Here is an 8,792-nt window from a genome sequence, read left to right as displayed (position 1 = left end):
AAGTAGTAGATAAAAGATCAAGAAAACTAGAGTAGGAAATTAAAATTTACACACAAGACCACAAGGTCTCCAAACCTTGATTGAAAAGTTTCATGGGTCATTGAATGTTGGACATGTGTGGGAGTGTGCTAAATTTTGCAATATTGGGCCACATATAAACCAAGGTGCAATAAGAGCAGATTTTAGCGAACCTCCACACGAGCTCCACACCCATCTAACGATGCATGGCCATTAACTTTCCAAAGGCTCCACATGGTCACTCCCTCCCTACTTGCAAAGTTTTAAGGAGGTTTTAAAGAGTTCCAACATCAAAAAGGCATCTCCATGTCTTAGATATTATACTTTTACACCTTGGCCCCCACATATGGACCATGATGCAAAAATATGCGGACTCACACCAGCATACGTGTTAATGTCGAATGGTCATTAAACTTTGCATGAGGTTCCATGGGATCACTTCACATTCACTTGCAAAGTTTCATGGTGTTACAAGGCTGGCTTGGTGGCCTCATAATAAAACAAGGCAAAGAATGTTCTCTTTTCCCCTCTCTCAATATGCATGCAATTCCATGCACTCCATAGCCGTGAACACGAAAAAAACCATAATAAATCAACACAACACAATGCACACATATTCCATAAATGAGAGACGAGCATACACTGCAAAGCAGGAGACAAAATCAAAGATGGTAATCTGGACAAACTCAGGATGGAGAATTTATTGTAGGTAGAAGGTATGGACGATCACGAGCACTGGGTGCCACACCTTGCAACCACTAGCCCCATATATAGTATTGCAAGTGGTGTGGTTGGCCCTCACATAAGATGGGCGGCTACATTGCATTGACATAGCCCATTGCTTGCATAGTAACAATGCATAAAATTGACCTCCTACCCATGATCATCTAATAGCAAATGCTTTAGCAAAGTCAAATTGTAGTTTGACTAGCTCTTGTTTAGAAGCTTAAGCATATTCTATCCCAAGTTGAATAGTGAGAATGTTATCAAAGATGGATCCGCAACAACCAACAAAATGAGATTGGCTTTGGTGAATGTGATTTCTCAAGATAGGATTTATCCCGATAGTCGCAACCGTGGTGAAAATTTTGTATACAATTCCTATCATAGTAATGGGTCTGCAATGATGATCCCCTGATTCAGAGTGGGGTACATGTGTTGATGCAGCCATATTTCACTTATTACATCAGTGCCCAATGAGCCCAAATCATTCTAGTATGCCAACATAAATTCTTTTGAGAGCCAAGGGTTTTTCCATTCCACGATTTTTGTGAAGCATAATGTAGCTCATCAATTTGATAACAAAGGGAGATTCCAATTTTTTAGCAGTGCATATATCAATACATGTAACCACATTCTGAAGTAGGGCATCAATTGTATCCATATGTGCAATAGAATGCTCAAGTATTGAACTCAAAATTTTCCCAAAGTGTACTACACATTCCTTAGCAATATCATTCCTAAAATCATCATCCAACACAATTTTAGAAACAACATCTTTGCATGTTTTAGCCTTAAGTTTCTTAAAAAACCCCTAGACATACAAGAAACATCTTTCAACTCCAATCTCCTAGACAAGAACCTAGCTTTTACAGCCTAATTAATTTCTTCAACTTGAAGCTTTTAAGAGTAGTCATCCAATCTACATTCCTTATTAGCTGTGAGTTGCCTGCTATTTCCCAAATTCTTCAAGTAAGATATTTTAGACATAGTGTCTCTATTTAGTAGCTAGACACTTCCTACAAAGGCCTTCCATCTGTTTAGTAGGGATGACATGAACATAGGTTTTAGCTTCTAGGGAGCATTGTGGTTTTCATGGGCATACCAGGATTGGAGGGCCTTGGAATATACACATGTTTAGGGGGAATCACCACATTGGAAAAGTAAGCGGTTTGTCGGAGACTTGAGGTGCCTTGGCTTTACTAAATATCTGATCAACAACAACAAGGTTCTTTACTGTGGCATAGTAGCTAGGTGTCAAAGGTGCATTAGATTTCACACGTTAAGGACAGAGATCGGAATGTGCATGAGTTCTTTTTAGATAGATGATAAAGGGGAAGAGAAAGAGAGACCGGAATGTGCATGAGTTCTTTTTAGGCACCCTTTCTAGAGAAACATCAATCCCAAAAACAATATCATATAATTATACACAAAAGAGAATGGTCTACAAAAGGGTAGCATAAAATTCTAAACAAAAAGAAAAATGCAGGTTAATCAGGAAAGTTAATGTGAAAAAACACTATTGTGAGCAAAATAGGTGATATTTCTTGAAAACAAGAATTATTTTGCATAGAAAGCTAGTATTAAACCTATGTATTAAAGATGCTTTACTCCTGAGTGAAGCACTTTGAAAAATTGACTGCATTTTAGGTTTCTAAAAGATACCAAATTCAACATAAAGGTAAAATTTATATAGCTTTTAGAAATGCAACAAAAAGTTTATTTGGAATTATAAGCAGGCACAAAAATTAAGCAATATTTCTTATTAATATTATAGAAAATCATAACAACTTTAAAAAATACCATTTTGTAGTTGAGAAATAGGAGATATTTGTGCTTGCTCATTTTATATGGTAACTCGATTATTCATATTTTATTTCTTGTATATTTTAATGTAATTTTTCAGACATTAGTTTTGATTATGAAAACTATTTTTTCATTTTATGCTTTTGTGATTAATTTCAATCCATGCCTTATTCCTTTTTCTTCCCATGTATTCCTACTTTCTTATTTGTAGTGGAAGTGGTAGACAGAGAGAGAAAGAGGTGAGATAAATATCCATGGCTAGTTGTGTGCATGTTGTGTGTGTGTGTGTGTGTGTGTGTGTGTGTGTATGTGTAGAGAGAGAGAGAGAGAGAGAGAGAGAGAGAGAGAGAGGTGTGGAGGTGTGGAGGTGTGTGTGCGTGTGTGTGCGTACAAGAGTTGGCGTTGGTGTGCCATCCTCACACAATTAAAATTTGGGTAGGAGCCATGTTTAGCTTGAATAATTGGGCATGGGAGGTGTTTTTGCACCATAAGTTGTGGATGCAAGCTCACTCAATATCTCCTCCTAGCCACGCCTTTAAAGAAGGGGGCAATGAGGTGGGGTGGGAGGCCTCCTAGACAAAAACCACAACTTGCTCCAAATTTGGGTGGGGTTTGCCATGCCCATCCATAAAATGGTCCGACAATTGTTATGCACCTACACCACACTTCGATGGTGGGAGGGTTTGTTGATATTGTCGTCCATGTTGCATTAGAAAGTTGGGGAGAGACTATATCTTCCTTGAGTAATCCCACAAAGCATGGAAGCGATTCCAAGCATGCTTCATATCTCCCGTTGGCCAGGCCTTTTAAGAATGGGGACCGACAATCTTTAGCCGACAAGGTGGAAAGAGACAAAGAGAGGGGTCAAGCAAAGCTATGAAAGAAGATTATATGTTTATGCTTGCCTAAAAAGGCACCAAAATCTATTGGCATAGAAACCTATGTCTACAGTGGCATGAGGTCAAGTTCCTAGCAGTGAAGGAAAAATATTGCTACAATGAATAAATTTTTAGCTCTTTTGAGTGAAAATAGATGTTGCAAAATTTACAAACCAAAGCTCACGATTTAGATAAGTGAATTTGTGATCTTCATTCTTGTGTTTTAATGTTGCCTTCAAAACAAAGAGTGAAACTTTATGTTGTCACCCAAGCCTAATATGCTGACATAATGAGCTCATTGAGCCTCATTCTTATGTTTTAACATTGCTTTTCAAAGGAACATTGAAACTTTATGTTGTCTTTTTGGCTTTTGTGTTGACGTCAGCCTTTTAGCTTTATAGAAGGGGAATTCACACATATGGACTTAATCACCTATATTATATTCTACGCTATATGGGAGATTAGTGACCATTTATGCTCATTCCATAACATGTTGTACATAAGAAAAATTGGCATGATATTTGGAATGTTAAACATGGAATTTGCATATAATCTCAATGTTAAACATCAAGTTTGGCAGCAAAACCAATGTTTACATCCAATCTTGATGTCGAACATCAAGATTGAATGAAATAATGTTGTCATTTATGTTTCTTTAGATATAAACATGAGTTCTTTTTTAAATTTTATGTGATTTTAAGAGTGTTTCATCATCACCATCATTGACAAGAGCAAACTCCTAATGGCGATCCCGAATTTCGAATAAGTTAAACCTATATGAAACACACCAACATTAAGAATTGATAACATTTTTGAAATGTGAAAGTTAACGAAGGCATCTTTTGATTTCTCCAAGATGTTAACCACCACTGCCAGAGACCTCTATGCCGATGCCGGCCACCATACCATTTTCACCTTCTTTGGCCCCACAAGCGCCAGAATGGCCATAATTCACTAAAAAGCCATGTAAATGTATATTTTGTGTGTGATTGTCTATGAAAGGCGAACCACAAGATTAAATATTTTAGGTTACTAGCATTAGAAGTGTGTTTACAGTAGCCTAGATGGCTAGAGAGTCCAAGAACATTCTTCTTCAAGTTTGGGCATCTAAAATTTTGAACACAATGGCCAAGATAAAATCCAATGTAACCCTTAACTTGTATCATCTTCTTATGCATAATCAAAGTAAGCTCGTGCTCTCTACTCTCTCTTGCTCTCTTGCTATTGTTTGTGAGCTCTTTGTGCGCTCCATTCTTTGCTTGTTTGAGAGAGAGATTAAGTGTGTGTGAGCTCTCAAGGGCTCCACACATGCGAGGCAATCAACCTACGGAGAGTGTACAGCAGGCGACGACAACGTGAGCTCTAGCATGCTCCATCGATGAAGCTATCTATAAGGATGCCCATGACCACAAGCTCCATAAGGTGACACACCTTGACCATTGTGTGATGTTTGCTTGCCATGGTACATTGGATTGTGTGATTGGAGCCTTGTGTGTGCTCTCACACGACGGTTTGACAACTCTCCATGATATCCACTCATCATTTTTGGTGCTGTTTTTTTGGGGATTAGTCTTTCTGCTAAACTCCACATTGCTTTGGATGCTTGTTTATTAGTGGGTTTTTCCCTATTGAGGTCACTAACATAGAGTAGGACATCCCCAAAATCGTTGTTTTTGTTGTTTTTCATTCAATTTATGCTTGTTCATGTTCATGTTTACGTTTACATTTTACCCATCATTTTTGTTGTTGATTTGTTCAATTTTGTCATTAATTTCACTCTTTTTGCTCTTTTTTTGGTTAACTTGGCTTATCTTGCTTAAATTTTTCACTACAAATTAGTCATTTAAGCTTACAATGGTGCATAGCACAATTAGGCATGTGTGTGCTTGAGAAATTTGTACTCAATGTGTTTGCTCATAATTGAGCTTTTTGTAGATGTGGTTTCCTTAGAATCGAGTAAATCATAATTGACTCAGAAATTCGTGACGATTAGCATGGGAGCCGAAAATTGTTGGTGCACTCAAAATTTTGACAAAAACACACACCCAAAAAGTTAAAAAAAGTTTGGGAGGGTTGGTGGGGCCATGCGAATGCAGTTAAACTACTCACCTATCCAAGTTACCCAACTTGACCACATTTAATATGACAACTCACTCCTCGTTTAATGCAAAAATGACTTTTTCAATGCAGGATTAACTCAAATGTGATGATTGAAAAGTCAAACTTCAAAACTGACTTCACAACAGTGATTTATCCGCCTAGCATATCAAATTTGGTCCAAATCTGATGTTGCGTTTTACTCAGGTAGCGATTCACCAGTGAAGTAATCGTGATTAGGCCTTAAATTTAAAACTTAATGGAATGTTTAATCCAAAAGTTTTTGAAACTTTTCTTTGGACTTCAAGATGGTGTTTTCCCATTTGTTTTAAGCTTCAACACATTACGCTAACCATGCTAATCATGAGTCCATCTAAGAAAATCAACCCAAAATTCTATGCTAGGGTCCAAAGCAAGCTTGTTTGGAAAATAATATGATATTTGGTTTCACAATGACAAGGTAAACTTTTTGGCATTAATATGTTGACAAGTTATACACTTCGACACTACTATTAAAAGTGCCAATTAAAGGTCACCATTAGGGGAGAACAAGGGCACATTTAAACAAATGTTGCTAGCAATAGTACAATGCCACACTTTTGAAATGAGTTGCTCAAGTTTAGATAGAAAGGCAATCTTTACACATATATGTCTTGTTGTTATTGTTATTGTTGTGTGTGTGTATGTATCAAGAGATAATATCTACGTATACAAATGCTTTTTAATACCTATGTGGACACATTTCGCTCATTCTCATGTCCACATACTTTGCGGGCCAAAGTAAATAAATATTTCATCATTCAAAAGGTTAAAGTATATAGATTAAAAGATAGATTTCAAGCAAGAAAAGCCAACAAGTACAAGCTTGCATTGCCTTTCGATGTAGGCCTCTGGATCTCACATGAAACTTCATTACTTCTCTAACGATGCACTACACTTGTCCATTGGATCTCACATGGATGTTCATTATGTCTCAACAATGTACTACACTTATGTCCAATGAATCTCACATGGAACTGCATTACTACTCCAACAATGTACTACACTTGTGTCTAATGGATCTTACATGGATGTTCATTATGTCTCCAACAGAGTACTTCACTAATGGATCTTACATGGATGTTCATTATGTCTCCAATAGAGTACTTCACTAATGTCCAACATCTAACCCCCGCATAAAAGCATGGGAAGACGAATGTACTCATCATCAGAACCCTTTTTCCAATGCACATTTATCTCTTCCTCTCAATTAGTGACTCCCACACAAATCATGTAAAGGTCCATGTGTCCTTACATCACCCAAGGTATACTTAATCTCTACCCTTTTTCATAGCTACATTTATCTCTTCCTCTCGATTATGACTGAGCTTTGTTCCAATGAATTATCACACACACACACACACACATAGACGTCCACACACATGCTTTTACATCCCAAGTTTTTACACCCTATACCCAGCTTCGGCTTCAATATGATGCTTTGGTAATTATTTGAGACTTAATAGTTGCAACCGTTAGTAAATTTTTAGGCATCTTTTTAAGTCTAAAAGGGACGTTTGAAGCCTAAAATGGGCTTCAAATTTAAGCATTCACTCGTGAGAACAAACAACTTCCTTAGGGGATAAAAAGTTCATAGACAAAGGGTCTAGTACAAAGCAAAGCATGTGAAGGCATTAAGGGGATTATAATGTGTGGGTACGTGTATTAGAGCATAAACACGTAGGTGTTATTTTATTTTCAGCTGCGCCGTTTTAGACCCTTTATGGGAATGATTCTATCACGAATCCAGGTGTTATTTTATTAGAGATCATGTGGCAATTAGTCGCAGTCGAGGACGGATCCATTCTCGAGGTGGATTTGGCATCCTTTGCCCTTCAAGAAGCAGCAATTCAGGCACTCATTGTCGATGCGCTGGCCAGCACAAGTGGCATACGCCCCTCCATAGCAAAATTGCGGGCACGCCGTAGCAGTAGGTGCGTCTGCACACAGGAAGGTATTTAGAAGCAGGTTTGAAAATAGACCTGTGAATGACGAGAGAGAGAAAGGGGGGGCGAGTGCAGAACTAAACTAGAACAAAGCCCGATAGAGAGAGAGAGGCATTAACGTCCGTACAATGGGGCATATACAACCAACGGTAGGACTTGAACTCGGGATGATCATGGTCTTTATAAGGATCCTCACACTAGCCAATTTGCCCCCACTTGTGGATGACAAAAAGGTAGTGTGAGGGTCCTCTTTTATTACACACACTATATGGGAGAGAGGTATTAACGTCGGTAGAATGCAACACGAGGGCATATACGACCAATGGTGGGACATGAACTCGGGTGGATCATGGCCTTCATAAAAAGAGCCTTGCACTAGCCAATCTGCCCCACTTGTAGGTGGCAAAAAGGTAGTGTGAGGGTCCTCTTTTATCTCACACACACACACACTACATGAGAGAGAGAGGTATTAAGATCGGTAGAATGCAACACGAGGGCATATACGACCAATGGTGGGACTTGAACTCGAGTGGATCATGGCTTTATAAGGGCCCTCGCACTAGCCAATCTGCCCCACTTGTGGGTGGCAGAAAGGTAGTGCAAGGGTCCTCTTTTATTACACACACAATATGGGGGAGAGAGGTATTAACGTTGGTAGAATGCAACATGAGGGAGGGAGAGAGAGAGAGAGAAGAGAGCCGAATTAAACTGGAACAAGCCCAATTGAGAGAGAGAGAGAGAGAGAGAGAGAGAGAGAGAGAGGAGCTAATTTAGAACAAGAGAGACACATGAGCAGAATTAAACTGCAACAAGCCCAATTGTGTGTGTGTGTGTGTGTGAGAGAGAGAGAGAGAGAGAGAGAGAGAGAGAGAGAAGTACTAAACTAGAACATGCCCAATAGAGAGAGAAAGAGAGAGAACTAACCCCATTAACGGGCCTTTGCAAAAATGGAAATACCTGGAAGCGCTAGCAATGCACAGAAAACTAGTAGCACAACGAACACAGTCGCTCCACGCTGTGCCATCGCCTCCCAATAGAGTGCTGCTCTACTTCACCCCGCATATATAGTAGAAAGGGGGTCAATAACTGCCGCCGAAAGTTGAGGTTTCAACTTTCCGCCGTGCTTTACATTGACTTTCCAAATAGGGGCCTACAACGAGTGGAAAAAGATTTCATTAATTAGTTGAGGGAACTTAATTATATAATTTGTTAAGGTTTGACCTTAGGTTTGACCTTAGTATTAAACTTTACGTAATTACTGCATTTTTTATTTTTTTTTCCAGCGGTT

General features: G+C 38.7%; 1 long non-coding RNA gene across 1 annotated transcript; it reads right to left on the bottom strand.

The window, feature by feature from the left end:
- Positions 1 to 7,115: 7,115 nt before the first annotated feature.
- On the bottom strand, positions 7,116 to 8,535 carry LOC147636970 (uncharacterized). Its single transcript, XR_015266138.1, has 2 exons — positions 8,462 to 8,535; positions 7,116 to 7,498 (listed from the first exon to the last, which is right to left on the bottom strand). It is a non-coding gene; the product is annotated as an uncharacterized LOC147636970 (long non-coding RNA).
- Positions 8,536 to 8,792: the final 257 nt, after the last annotated feature.

This window comes from Cibotium barometz, chromosome 7, assembly GCF_041138505.1.
Source record: "Cibotium barometz isolate CiBa-2024 chromosome 7, ASM4113850v1, whole genome shotgun sequence".
Lineage (NCBI taxonomy): Eukaryota > Viridiplantae > Streptophyta > Polypodiopsida > Cyatheales > Cibotiaceae > Cibotium > Cibotium barometz.
The sequence above is the reverse complement of the archived record's forward strand: the minus strand, read 5'-3'. Positions and strand labels throughout refer to the sequence as shown.